At 37.9% G+C, this 15,284-nt stretch overlaps 2 protein-coding genes across 7 annotated transcripts in view; both read left to right on the top strand.

Annotated features, from left to right (window-relative positions):
- DSE (dermatan sulfate epimerase) overlaps positions 1 to 15,284 on the top strand; it is a 137,193-nt gene that overhangs the window by 17,520 nt on the left and 104,389 nt on the right. For 4 of the 6 annotated variants that reach the window (XM_049695507.1, XM_049695505.1, XM_049695504.1 and 1 more), the window contains exon 3: positions 9,740 to 13,504. The gene's annotated coding sequence lies outside the window, so the exon portion shown is untranslated. The remainder of the gene's footprint in view (positions 1 to 9,739; positions 13,505 to 15,284) is intronic. The other 2 variants (XM_049695506.1, XM_049695508.1) reach the window with 2 other exon arrangements.
- The window catches only part of NT5DC1 (5'-nucleotidase domain containing 1), a 218,637-nt gene that overhangs the window by 174,591 nt on the left and 28,762 nt on the right, over positions 1 to 15,284 (top strand). The gene's annotated exons all lie outside the window — the stretch shown is intronic.

Below are 15,284 nucleotides of genomic sequence, written 5' to 3'. Positions count from 1 at the left end.
GGTCCTATAAGGCTTAGAACAGTGAGGGTGGAGGAGGGCTGATGCAGAGAGGGGCTGATAAGCCTCCTTTTATTAAAAAAATAAATTTATTTATTTATCTTTGGCTGCATTGGGTCTTCGTTGCTGTGCGCGGGCTTTCTTTAGCTGTGTCGAGCGGGGGCTACTCTTCGTTGCAGTGCACGGGCTTCTCATTGCGGTGGCTTCTCTTGTTGCAGAGCACGGGCTCTAGGCACACGGGCTTCAGTAGTTGTGGCACAGTAGTTGTGTCTTGCGGGCTGTAGAGCGCAGGCTCAGTAGTTGTGGTGCACGAGCTTAGTTGCTCCACGGCATGTGGGATCTTCCCGGACCAGGGATTGAACTCATGTCCCCTGCATTGGCAGGCGGATTCTTAACCACTGCACCACCAGGGAAGTCTAAGCCCCTTTTTTTAGAGGCAGTTACAATTCAGGAGGGCCAGAGATCAAATAGCCAAAACCATATCCTGAAGAAGAGTGAGGGCTTTGGATTAAATGGTGAGCCAGGCCTGTAATGGTTGCTAAGGGATAAAATCAAGCAAAAAGCCAAAGATGCTGAAGTGAGGAGAAGTGAGTCAAAACAGGGGAAACCAAGGTCCTCTCAGTAGTTCCAGATGTAATTGTGCCAAAGCCTGGGGAGTCTTCTGTGAGCTTCACTCACACATTCATGGGTGGAATGTTCATTTAAAGGTGTCAGTCTAGGTTGCAAAGTATTTACCCCTACTTTTTAAATACACTTCCACATTTCCTCATCTGAAACCTTTACAGTCCCATGAGTTTGATATTCAGAGTTTTTTGGTTTTTAGAAAGGAGGTATATAGGGCGGATATACCATGACTTGAGTACTACACGGTGAGTTCTGAGGCAGCACTTCTTAATTATCAAATACATTAATAGGCATGTGGGGAAATGTATGAATATTCACAGTGACTGGGATAAATAAACACTATCAAGAGCCTCAGGATCACTTCAGGTCAAGTTTTGCTGCCAAATGAGATACAAAAACATCTTCAGAGTTTTTTCAATTTGGAAATTCTGGATGGGGAATCGTGAACCTGGTACAAAGCTTCGTTCCTCTGGCACCCTGTTAATTCCTGTTTGATTCTCAGCAGCAGGGGAGGAGCCGACCTGATCTGCTCAGGGCTTCCTCATTTCTGCAGGGAAATCCCCAGAGTCCTCCCAGCCCTCATCTGCCTGGAAGAAAACTTGGCCACCCCTTCCCTTTCCCTTAAGCTACTATGAGATGGTTGTCAGTCTACAATCCGTACTAAGTATCTGCTGTGTACAGGGCTCAGTTGGGAGATGGAAAGCTAAGCAGAAGATAGACTATTTAGGTTTATTCTTCTTTAGGTAATCCTTCTCCATCCTAGACATCTCACCTGAGCTCTGTGTCTTATTTCCAACTGCATAATACATAGATCTACTTAGCACTCAAAAGCAAAACTGGTTATCCTCCTTCAACCTAGAATCAAACAAAGGACAAAATCTATTACTTATAATCCTTGTCACCATCCATCGAATGGCCCAAGCTAAAATCAAACTTTCATTTCTATACTTTTCACACATAATGGGCTCTAAATGCTGTTGAATTTCCCATGTGGGCCCCCTTCTCTCCCATCTCACTAAGCCTTCATCACCTCAAGCTGTTTCCAGGTCTCCTCTCTGCCCCTTATTTTATGCTGTCTCTTACCCATCCACCTCCTTCTCATTGACCTTAGTGATTTTTCAATAATAAAGTATTTTTAACATATTGTTTAAAAATGTCAATGTCGTGAAAAATAAAGGCTGAAGAACTTTGCAGATTAAAGGACATGAAAGAGACAAGAAAATGAAACACAATTCATGGTCCTGGATTTGGTTCTACAAGATAAAAATTGTCATATTATAAAGGTCATTATTAGGACAATTGACAAAATTGGAATTACATGGATTAAAATTTCCTGAATTTGAAGATTGTAATTCGGTAATAAAAGAGAATGCCTTTATTCTTGGAAAATACACACTGAACTATTAAGGGGTAAAAGGATTAACTACTCTCAATTAGTTCAGAAAAAAAATGTGTGTATATACATGTGAGTATATATAAATGTGTATGTGTGTATACACACACATGCATATCTATGTGTCTATTTCTGTATGTCTATATAAATAATACATATGTTATACAGAGAAAGAAAAGAGAAAAATAAAGCAAATGTGGCAAATAGTAATAATTGGTAAATCAGGGTAAAGGGTAGACAGGAGTTCTTTGTACTATTCTTGCTTTCTCTAAGTTTGATATTATTCCATCCTAAAAACTTATAAAAATTCAATTTTTAAATAGTAAACGTGTATTACTTTTATCCAAACACCAAACTTTATTGATAACACACACGCACACAATTTCATCAGCTTCCCGCTGCCCATGTAGAGAAATTTTAAGCTCCTCAGCATCATGCTCAGGACTTCCTATAATCTGGTCTCAAATTACTTTTCTACCTCACTGTTTCCTTTCCCTGTGGGTACTCATTCTATCCATGACGAAATGATCACCACTGTCGAGGTCCTCTTCTTATATCCAGCCATTCCCCAAAAACTTCATCTGTATGCCTAATAGGTTTCTAACTCTAAACTATATTCTTTTTGGTATTCCCACCCGTGTCCTACAGCTGTGCTCCTACCCCAGTTTTCCTGATCTCAGTCCATTCACCCAGTTGTTCACAACAAAAAACCTGGGAATCATCCTTTATTTCCCTCTTTTTTTTTGTTACTGGCATTCAGTCCACCAACAGCTTTTTTTTGTCCTAAATGTGTACACTTCTCACAATATTTATCAAACCCACACTATTTATAGATGTAGATAAGATAGATAGATAGATGATAGATAGATAGATAGATAGATAGATAGATAGATAGATAGATAAAGATACACCACCATCAACTCTTGCCTGGACTTCAGCAAGACGCGTATCCTGGTTCTACTCATCCCCTTCATAGTGTCCTTTCCACACACAGCCAGAGTGAGCTTTCCAAAACATGAATCAGAACGTGTAATTCTTTTTTACAATGGCTCTCTCCATGGCTTCCTTAGAACAAGTCCAAGTGTCCCCTATGGCCACAGGGCCTTTGTGCCCCACGCTGCCTGTGCCTCCAGCCTCAGCTCCAGTTTCCTTCCATCTGGCTGGGTGTGCTCCCAACCACTGTGTCTTCTGGCTGTTCCCCCAGTGTGCCAAGCCCTTTCCTGCCTCAAGTCTTTACATGTGCTGCTCCTTCTGTCTGGAATGCTCTTCCTTAGGCTTTTGAATGTCTGTCCCTTCACATTATTCGTGTCTTACTCAAATACCACCTTCTCAAAACCTGTCCTGACCAATATATCTGGAAGAGAACCCACAACCTTGCCATTTACTGTTCCCTTGTCCTGCTTTATTTTCTTTACATCATTTGTCACAATCCAAAACCATATCTTTTTTACATGTATGTTCATTTTCATAATGTCTCTCTCTCCCATCAGGATATAAGTATCCTGAGGCAGGGACCTGGACATCTAGCTCACTACTATATTCCTAGTACCTAAAACAGTCAGTGAAATACAGTCAAAATAAAGAGAGAGACAAGAAAAGAGAAAGACAGAGCTTTGTTTCCAGCTCAGAGTCTGTTCCATTCCAGCAGGCTGTGCTGACAATTTCATGTTTGTAATTTTTTGCTTGTAACAACAAAAGATTGGCAACAACCCAAATGCCTATCAATAGAGGACTATTAAAAACATCATGGAACATGCATACAATAGAAAAAAAAAAGCCACCTATATAAAAGAATGAAAAAGATCACAATGACCTATCTCTGAAATAAAATGAAAAGAGTAAGTAGCATACCTGTGCTCTGACCATCTGCCTTCCTGTCTCTGGGCCTTTACTCATGCTGCTGCTTCTGTCTGAAATGCACTTCTCCAGACCTTTTCACTCTCTGTCAAATAGCACTTCCCAGAGAATGTACCCCAACAAACTATTTAAAATATCTTTTACACCCCCTCATTCATTAATCTCTTGCCTTACTTTACTTTTCTGTGTGGTAATTATCATCCAAAATCATATTATTTACTCATACATTTATGTATTTTTTTAAATTGTTTGTCTCTCCTACAGGAATGTAATCACCATGAGGGCAGGGACCTTGACAGTTTTATTTGCTGCTGCATTGTCAGGGCCTAGAACAGTGGCTGGCGGAAGTTAGAAACAAGAAATGAGATAGAAAGAGGTAGAACTGAGTTTTCTAAGTCAGTTTCTGTTTGATTCTAGAGTATATCAACCACCACAATGAGCTATCCCTCATTTTTAAAATCTTCTGTGTTAGGACCTTAGTGCTTTCAGTATGAAAAGGACCTTAGAGATCATCTAGTCCAAGTTTTGATTTTGCAGAAGAGATGACTGAGCTGAGAGCCAGGTGATGTGTGGAGGTCCAGGGAATGTGGGGTTCAGGGATGAGAGGACTTTTTTTTCTTTTACTTTTTCAGCTTTGGAGTATGTAATGTATTACATTTTTGTTTTAACTACATAAATACATTTTGAAAAATATCAGTAAGATGGTAACCAGTTCAATAATTCGGGCATAAACACTGTAAGGGTTTGGAGGAACGTCAGTCACTATGGGCACAGTCACTGGTCAGAGCAGCCTTCCTGAAGGATGACATAGCTGGCCCTTAAAGGACAGAAAGGATCTGATGGTGAAGAGGAAGGAGTATTTCAGGAAAGCACTGAAGGAGTAAGGAGTGGTTGGTGGGGGGCCAGGGGTAACCCAGGTATAGGAGGGAGACTCTAAGAGGAGAAACCTATTGCCATCTGTAATATGGTTTACTCTGGAAATAGAAACTGGAACATCAATCTATAAATCTTTAAAGCCAGTAATGGAGAAACTTACTCTCTTATGTTTTTCTGGTTTATATACATTAACCTTTTTTTTTCTTTTCTGTAGACAGAATATGTATGCCAAACAGCAGTTACAGATTATTATGGATTGAATTGTGTTAAAAAAAATATGTTGATGTCCTAACCCCTAGTACCTCCAAATGTGACTTTATTAGGAGGTGGAATGTTGCAGATGTAATTAGTTAAGATGAGGTCATACTGAGGTAGGGTAGGCCCCTAAGCCAGTATGACTCATGTCCTTCTAAAGAGACAGCCCTGTGAAGACAGAGGCAGAGATTGGAGTTATCTGCCAAGGAACATCTGGGGCTACCAGAAGCTGGAAGAGGCAAAGAATGGATCCTCCCTGGAGGCTTGGAGGGAGCATAGTCCTGCCAACACTTTGATTTTGAACTTCTAGCCTCCAGAATTGTGAGACAATACATTTTTATTGTATTAAGCCACCCAGTTTATGGTACTTTGTATGGCAGCCCTGGAAAAATAATATATAGTTTGTACTTTTACAACCCAATTTTTAAGTGAAGCCCAACCATAGTAAATCATCACACTGCTTTCTAAATGGGTTTAGGCAGCACTTGGTGAATTTGATTAGAGCTCTCCCTATATCTTTTTGTTGGTTAGTAATAATGATTGCTTACATAACACCCATAAATGTGTGAGCGTCTTTAACTGCTCTTTGCACATAAATCCTTTATAAATTAATTGCAAGCAGAGGTGGAGTAATTCAAGCCACAAAGAGTGAATAACCACCAGATTCAGACATAGACCTTCTGTTTTCATTTTCTAGTTGAAAAGCTCAAGCTTCAATAGGCTTTCTTTTCCTTTTCTCTTAGTTGAAGCATTAATTTCTGTGTATAGTTGATCAAATGATTTAGTTATTGCTTTCTTAAAAAGCACAGACTCTAACTTTTTGGCTTTAAGTTCATGAACATGCCTGTCATCTGGTTATTTATTATACGTACTCTCTTGACTATAATAATAGGTTTAGGACTTACTATCCCAATAACTTTGCTAACTCATATCCTGAATTAGAGATAAAATTCATAGAGAAATTAATGATACATATATGTAAACCCTCCTAGGTACAGAGCAATTTTCTCATGGTTTATATCAAGTTGCACTTTATTTATCTTTGTTTTCAAGGCTCTCAGCTACTGCCTTGATGATTTCCTTTTCCCCATTTTTTTTCTGTCAACGTAATCTCTTATACTAAAACAAGATTTACTATTTTGTCTTTTTCTTTTCCAGTTCATGTGCTTTCATAATAAGGATAAAAGAAAATTTTGCTGTGTTATCATAAGACAGAACAAATTAGGTTTTCAAATAGATTCTAGTATGAATTGCAACATGTTTAAATTGATTGCCCCTCCTTACTTTACTCAACTTTAAATTTAATTCTTAATTAATTTTTTTTTTTTTTTTGTGGTACGCGGGCCTCTCACTGTTGTGGCCTCTCCCGTTGCGGAGCACAGGCTCCGGATGCGCAGGCTCAGCAGTCATGGCTCACGGGCCCAGCTGCTCCGCGGCATGTGGGATCTTCCCGGACCGGGGCACGAACCCGTGTCCCCTGCATCGGCAGGCGGACTCTCAACCACTGCGCCACCAGGGAAGCCCCTTAATTAATTTTTAATTCTTTTTTTTTTTTTTTAAGACTTGAGGGTCATGAGAACAAGTTTGAGCTTAGTCACATCATATGGATTTTAATCTTTATAGTTATCTTGTAATGCAAACAAATATTAGTCATTCTAATAAAGGGTTAGAAGAAATGTTTGGACGTCTCATAAGAGTTTGACTCAGATAAGTTATTCCAATAATACATTTTCTCCTCTTCAATTATTGCTTTCCTTCTGGTCTCCTGTAAGCTTCTTAAGTTCCATCTGACTCTTAAATGCTTTAAAGTAATGCTCTGGCTTAAATATATTAGGGGAAATCATCAGATTTGCTTTATTCACAAGATATTACCATTTTATTTGAGGGAGATATTAATAATTATTGTTTTATATTAAATGGTATCAAAAATACATTTTGTAGTTTCCTTTTACATTTTTCCTTAGTCATTCTTTACTGACTCATAATATAAATGGAGAACAGTAGATAGCCCCTCAGTGACTGTTATAAGGAGTCTTAAAGAATTGGCTGGTGCTACAAACAAGATGAGTTCTTTTAGCGCTTTATCTTCCATGTCCTCAGGGATGCCAAATAAAAGTTGCATTTAGCAATATTTGCTTCTGATATATGGCACCAGCAAGAGCTCCGTTCAGGTACAGGAATCTGTGTCAAGAGGCAGGTTCTGGCCCCACTGTTTTAGCATCTGTCTTGCAGCCCCAGACTGAAATTCTTCTAGGAGTGAGCTGAGGGAGGTGACGTGAGGGTAGCCTGGATTTGCCTCCTGTCTTCTCCTCTCTTAGTTACTTGGGCAGATTCCTCCCCCTCTCTGGATATCAGTTTCCTCATTGGTAAAATAAGGAAATGGCAGATAGCATTTGTTGAACATTTTGTGTCTGGCACGGTTCCAAGCACCTTACATATAGGATCTGTTTAATCTTCACATACTCTCTCAATTCCCCTCCCCCACCAAAGTGTCCTTGCTCTAGAATGTAAACCTCACAGGGCAGGGATTCCATCTGTTTTGTTCACTGGTACCTCTGGAACAGAGCCTGGCACTCAACAAATATACACTGGATATTGAATAAATGAGGTACAGAGACATTAAGTAATTTACTGATGCTCATGAAGCTAGTAAAAGGGACTGAGGAATTGATCCCAGGCTGTTTATCGCCAGAACCCATACTCTAAAGCACTATGTTATACTGCATAAAATTAGGTAACTGATAGCTTCCAAAGCCATGTCTCATAATGCTGGTTTCACATCAGAATTATATCTGGTGCTTTAAAAAATACTGATGCCACTATCCCCCATTAAAAACTCTGATTCTCCTTTAGTGGGTTTGGAGTCACTACATTCTGTCTGAAAATTTCAAGTGCACTGAATTACATCTAAAGTTGAGACTCAATGCTTAAAGTTTATATCAAAAAATCTCTTAATTTTATAAATCTTTGAAATTTATTCTGAAAGTAGTTCAGACTGAGTCTGGAAAATAGAAGGTCAAATGGGAGACAGTAGGACCAAAGCCTGCTTCTGAGTTAGGTTCATTATCTGGCTCATGGTTGGGTTCATGGTTGAGATCATGGATCTTTCTACAAAGACTTTCCAACTGGTCCTAAATGTTACATCAGATTGGCCTGTGACTCATAACTAGAGACTTTCTATAGGCTGATCATTAACTTATAATGATCTACGTGATTTAAAATCAGTGGTGTAACCATTAGGGATTTAACCATCTGCCTAAATACCCTATTATATAGAATATACTATGTCTTGTCTACAAGGAATTCAATAATCTTGCACCAGCAAAGGAATGAAATTACTACTCTAATATCCCAGTAAGAAGGTAACAGTGATAAGGAAAGTTCTGATAGAAAATGTTATCATTGTTTTTATCAAAATAGTAATTCATAATTTTCAAGTTTATACTTCCATTTCAGATATCTGTGTCTAACAATAAATGGACAGCAACCCTCCCCTGGGGCTGGACTTAAGAAATTGTTTTTTACACAGTTTTCAATTAATGATCCACGCTCTACTAGATAAACAGAATTTTTGAAAAGTACTTTTTGGTGAAGCATTATCCCTTCAATTTATCAGATAATCTTTACCACAACAGTGCAATTGAATATAGAGCTGAATGACCTGAAGTAACATCCAGCCCAGGAAGACTGGTATTTGATTGTGCTGTAGGTGACTTCGTGAAACTAATTACAGTAACCAATGTGTTTAAAAGTGCCTGTGAAATTGATTGAGCTTCTTAAGAAAAAAAGTACTGTGCAGATATCTTAACTCATTTACTTCTAAAAATTCTGTTAGTTTACGTTAGTATAAATTATACAAAAAGTGGATGCCAATTCAGGATTAAATGTGCAAGAAATTATTAGGGTAAAAGCCCGTGACAGAAAACGGAGAGGGAAAATGGGGAATGTGAAATGAAAATCTGATCATATCTTGGTCTTACTTAAAATCCTACAATGCCTTCTTGTGGCCCATAGAGCATATGCAGTACCTTGAACATGGCCTGTAAGGCTCTGACTGATTCACTTACCTTCTCAACCTCTTTTGATTCTTTCCCCTTCACCTTCTTCACTCCAGACATGTTGGTAAACTCCTAGCTTCTTGAAAATGTCCTTCTCTCCCGTTCACTGGCCTTTGCACTTGATAGTCAGTCCCTACCTTTTCATAGAGTAGCTAAATCTTACTCCACCTTCACATCTCAGTTTAATCATGACTTCTTCTGGGTACTGTCTCCGACGCTCCATCAAATTCCTTGCCCCTTTCATCATTTTTGATAAAACCTAATGCACTGTGTTGCAACTGGGGGAGATAGATGGGCTCCTGAAAGTTAAGATGTTTAGGGCTTCCCTGATGGAGCAGTGGTTGAGAGTCCGCCTGCCAAGGCAGGGGGCACAGGTTCATGCCCCGGTCTGGGAAGATCCCACATGCCGCGGAGCGGCTGGGCCCGTGAGCCATGGCCGCTGAGCCTGCGCGTCCGGAGCCTGTGCTCCGCAGTGGGAGAGGCCACAACAGTGAGAGGCCCGCGTACCACAAAAAAAAAAGTTAAGATGTTTATACGACTTCTGTTTTGTCACAGTGTGATGCTCTGATACGTGTTATGTAATTTTCCTCTGCCTTGCAGTAAAGACCACTACTCTCTGTTTTTATAGTTCTGCCTTGTCAAATGCCAACCCATTTATAATTTGTTGTCTGACTTACAGCACGCATTCAGATATTTTCCTGGCCCATCACTATAGTAACTGGGAGAGAGTCCTCATCCTGAAGGAGCTCAGAGGACACAAAAGCAGAAGCCTGAGAAGCAAGAGCCTACACAGAAGAAAGGAAAATCTGAGGTAAGTTTTCTCTTCAACTCTTTCTGTGAAAGAAAAACCTTTGATGTTTGAAATATCTTAGGAGCTGTTTGTGCCGATGTGATGAAATCTTTTGGAAGTTATTGTGATCTTCTTACTTCTTTAGGTCTTGTTGATAATATTTAAATGGTGACAACATAACCCTGTTTGACCATCTGTCCCACTCTCTGCCGTGTACTTTCATCTAGTGCTGTGGCAGTCTAGATGTCTTTTGGCTGCTGCTGAGGTGCCCAAATCCTGACTCACTACAGTCATACTCTGTCTCTCTTGCTTGGCCAAGGAAACTGTTACATTCTCCCTTCATTTGTCAAATGTAGATATTGGGTTCTCCCTAAAATTTACTGCTGAGCATGGGGCATGAATTAGGATGGAGACTTCATGGAAAGAAAAGTGAAATATATCTAAATCTAAATGGGGGAAATAGGGTGTAAGAGCAAAATGAAGCAGAAAATTACTAGACAGGTGAGAAAATAAATATATTTTCCTAAATCCACTCCAGTGGAAAAAGGGAAGGGCCAAATAGAAATATAACCCTAAGTAGACTCTTCAAAATCATGACAGTCAGGGAGTTAGATTTTCATGACGGTTCACATTTACTAAACTGTAGCCTTGAGACTCACGTTGGAGGTCATTTATATGATCTTCAAATATGCAGGCCTTCTACGTAGGCCTTATCACTCCAGGGAAAATGGATTGGTGGATTCTAAAGGGGTTTACAGTACAGATAGTAAGAAGAGGAAAGAACAGGGAAAAGTTAGGGAAAGGTATCTTCAGCTGGTATAGTGCCATCTTCTCCAGAACAGACGCTGTTTTCCTCAGTTGCCTAGTTACCCAGCACAACGCAAAGAGTCATCTATTAGCTCTTAGGTACTAAAAGAGGTGAGTCAAAGACTTCAGGAGATTATCTCCTAGTAGAAAATTAAAATAGGTGTTTCATGGATTTCTCCCTTTCTTCCATCACAAGGTGAAACAGGTAAGAAAGAGGAGGGTTAGGTTAAGGGACAGGGTTAGAATAAACTTTTAAACTTCCATATGTGACCTGGAGAGCTTATAACTGACCCTGAATGATCTTGTATGGTGTTGGGGTTCCAGAAAAGGTAGAATTCGAGGAAGATGGATTTTATCATCAGGATCTTGGACAAATGATTTGCTGGAAGAACCATAACTGGTGTCCAAGGGATAGAAATCATTGGAATTACAGGGTATTTAGAGTTTAGAACTTTAAAGCATTCTCATAATACTTGACTACAGAATGCTCCCAGTAAGTATTTCTATTTGTTATCAATGGGCCCATTATTGGTGTATGCTTCATACCTCATTGGCCATTTTACATAGTTTTTAGAAAATGCCTTATTGTATATTTTATCTGCCTAATTTTGAGGATGATTGAAACCATTATGTGTGTTATTAAGAAATTATGTTCTTACACAAGAAGCTTAGAGACATGGCTGCTAAAGTCAGACTCTTGATTGGCATTTTCACTTCTTTTAGTACAAGTTCAAGTCTGTTCCTCCTCCACGGAGGCCAGAGCAGTATATCAAAGCCAGAAGTACAGCTAGTCATCAGAGTTCAGGTTCTTTCCTGCTTCCCTGTGGGAGGGGTCAAGAATACAAACATCCTCAATTGCTACAGCAGGAGGGAACATTCGTCCATTAACAGAACCAAACAGGAAGCACCAAATAGACATTTCTTCTATTTATTTTGTGACTATGAAGAAACATGTAGTTTAGTTCTTTGAATAAAATTTGTCAGTGAAGCATAGAACACATAAAAGGTGTAGTCATTTTGGTTAAAGTCTGACTGCAAAATGATTTAATGCTGGTTTTCATTTTGCTTCCTACAATTTATGCAATACTACATTCTTAGGATGTTGGAATTTTACCATATCTTAAGTTATTTTTTCTTTTTTAAACTGTGAACCAGCAACTTAACATTTGCTGCAGCCTATTGAGATTCACAGTATGATTCTCAAGTTTTTAATTACATTTCCCAGATATTTCCCCTCTAGATCCAAGAGGATGTGCATATATTGAGCAGAATAATTTTGCCTCCCTTGAGTTTTTAATAGGGTTCTGAAAATGACTGATAAGGCCAGGAAATACCTCAAATACTTCAGAGGTTTGTTTGCCTTACCAAAATTTTTAATCTCAGTATATTAGTTGGTTATCCACCCCATTACGTCAGATTAATTCTATTACTTCACTGTCAGTGACAGCAGATAAGAAATTGAGGCAGTGTAATGATTGAAACAAGCCTAATGAAGGAGCAAAAGGAAATATAATTTGTATATTTATGAGCATTTCCAGAAATAGGACAACAAGCCACTTTATTACTCTTATAATTACATGGAATCTCTTAATTCTGAAACATACTGGGCCTGCTGGTTAAAAGGAAAAAAATGTTCCTTGTCAGTTTCCCTCATTATTTTTCTCATCCATCCTGTGGTGTACCAAAGATGGGATGGTGCAAGTGGTCCACCCCTAGTATAGGCAATAAGGGAGTGCTTTGTGTGTAGAAAATTTTAAAGGGTTAAAATAAAATAATGATAATAAAAAGCCTGCCTTTTTTTTTTTTTTTTTTTTTTTTTGCGGTACGCGGGCCTCTCACTGTTGTGGCCTCTTCGTTGCAGAGCAACAGCCTCCGGGCGTGCAGGCTCAGCGGCCATGGCTCACAGGCCCAGCCGCTCTGCGGCATGTGGGCTCTTCCCGGACCGGGGCACGAACCCGCGTCCCCTGCATCGGCAGGCGGACTCCCGACCACTGCGCCACCAGGGAAGCCCCAGCCTACTTTTTATTATCACTATGCACTGACAATTCTAAGCAATGCCAATCATACTACTTCTCTCTGAAAAAAAATTTTTTGTTGGTCTAAATTCTAAACAACTGCTGCCATTACTGAAATTTAATAATATATATGTAAGCTGAGAATTACCATTTTTTTGGTTACCTGTTCTTTAACAAACACTGTAGTCTACATGGAAATAAATCTAACTCCTCTGGACGTGGACCCAGCTACACATGTTTATTTCAAGAATAAGCAGCCAAGTTCTGTTTTTTTCATTTTCATAATCACTGTGCTATAATTTAGTTTGAATCTATGTTTAAACACAGGATTATATAGTAGTACCACAGCAGTTAGAGATATGAACTGGGCCTGAGCAAGTTCAAATAATTCGTAACCATTACACACTTTGGAGACTTTTACTGAATATAACAGAAATTTATGATGAATTTTCTGGTGAAGGTATTTTAGTGGAAATTTTTCAACTGCAGAAACATTTGAAAGCTGCTAGAGTTGATCCCAAAGAACAAAGACCTGGACAGTATTGCAATTTCTGGAAGTTACTATGAAGTGGGATTTTTATGAAACTCTGATAAACTTATCTTTATTTTAAAGCTTTTCTAATTACTTGTGTATCTATTTCTTCATGTGAAAGAAACATTTGAAATTAAAATAGTGTCCTTCAATCAACCATGAGTGAGGCCACACCAGTTCTATTGACCATGACTATGTGAAGATCAATTTGACAAAGCCACTGACATATTTGCAGAAGTGAAGGCTTAAAGCAGAAAGCACAGTGGAGTTATTCATCACCATCACCATGGGGACCAAAATGTAAGTATGAATATTTTTCTCCTTTTTCCAAAAAACACATCAATGTACTTAAATGTATTAAAACTTTATTTTTTTGCATTTATTAATTTTTTATTAGCATTATTATTTATGTAAAATTTAATAAATGAAAATAGGCACTGTCTGCATTTCTTTTCTGGACATAATAATTTTTGTTCATTTTATTTCATGATTATTACTGAAAATATTTTAGGGGGAGAGGTGTTAAAAATGGTCCCTTTCAGGTGTCAAATACACTAGGTATGCCACTGCAACCATCTTTTCATTTTAACTCAAAAGAAATAAAACACATTCTTGATTTTTTAGTAACACAACTTTGTTTTTGAAAATTATGCCAGAAAGCAGTTCATTTTAATAAGGCAAACTTTTAATAAGAAATAGAAGTACCCTTAAATACAGCTCTCATGCACCATAGATTTTGGTAATAATTACATTTCTAATAAATGTATGCTTCACGTCTTAACTATTTCGTATAAGCTTAGTAGGATGAAAAAAATACAGCCTGTTAAAATTTAGACATGAAGAAATAGAAATTATGAATATCTCATAACAACTGAAAAAAGTTGAATCTCTAATTTAAAACCTTCCAATATACGTCCAAATAGTTTCACTATTTAACTCTAGCAAATGTTTAACGAATAGACATCTTTTATGCTTTTTCAGAAAACAGAAAAAAAAAAATTTAACACTCTTCAACTTAATTTATTAGGCCAGCATAACCTTGACATCAAAACATGAACAGGAAATTATGAAGAAGAAATTTCTGGGCAACCTCAATCATGAACATATATATCAGAATTCTTAATTTCAGCTAACCAAACAACATGTACAAACAATAATATGTCACGAATAAGTTGAGTTTGTTGTAATTACACAATGTTAGTTTAACATTAGAAAACTAATCAGTAGAATTTACCACATTAAAAGAATAAAAGGAAAAAATTATATGATCATCTTACTAGAAAAGCAGTTGATTAAAGTCAGCATTTGTTTATGATTAAAAATGTCTTTTGGCAAACTAAGAATAGAAGAAAATTTCTTTAATCTAATAGAGGTTATCTACAAAACACCAATAGCAGACACCATGGAAATATTGAAAGCTTTCCTTCTGAGATCAGGAATAAACAAGTATGAGAATTATCACCATTTCTGGTCAGCCTTATGCTAGAGGTCCTAATCAGTGTAGAAAGGAAAGAAAAATTACTAAAAGAAACAAATAAAACTGCTATTATTTGATATGATTGTGTATATAGTAAAATCCCAAAGTTCTACAGATAGATATTAGAATAAATGAGTTTAACAAGGTTGTCTTTGTTAAGCTCATTTAATTCTAATATCTACCTGTAGATTTTAAAAATTACAGTTCTATGACAAGTAGCAGTAGGAAATAAAACTGAAAAAATTTATAATTGTATCAAAAATATTTAAAATCGAGCAATAAATATTAAAGAGTTATGGGAAAAAAACATAAAACATTTCTGAGAGACATAAAAAACAAATTAAAGCAGCCCGATGCCACATTCACATGTTGGAAGACTCAGCATTTAAAAATGTTAATTTTCCTGAAACTGACCTTTAGGTTTAATGAAGTTTCAATAAAAATCCAAGTAGGTTTATATGTGTGCTTAAGTGTGTGTGTATTTGTTTAGTTGCACTGGGTCTTAGTTGCGGCTTGCGGGCTCCTTAGTTGTGGCATGCGAACTCTTAGTTACAGCATGCATGTGGGATCTAGTTCCCTGACCAGGGATTGAACCCTGGCCCC

The sequence above is a fragment of the Orcinus orca genome, chromosome 12, assembly GCF_937001465.1.
Source record: "Orcinus orca chromosome 12, mOrcOrc1.1, whole genome shotgun sequence".
Classification (NCBI taxonomy): domain Eukaryota; kingdom Metazoa; phylum Chordata; class Mammalia; order Artiodactyla; family Delphinidae; genus Orcinus; species Orcinus orca.
This window is presented reverse-complemented; position numbering and strand designations above follow the sequence as displayed.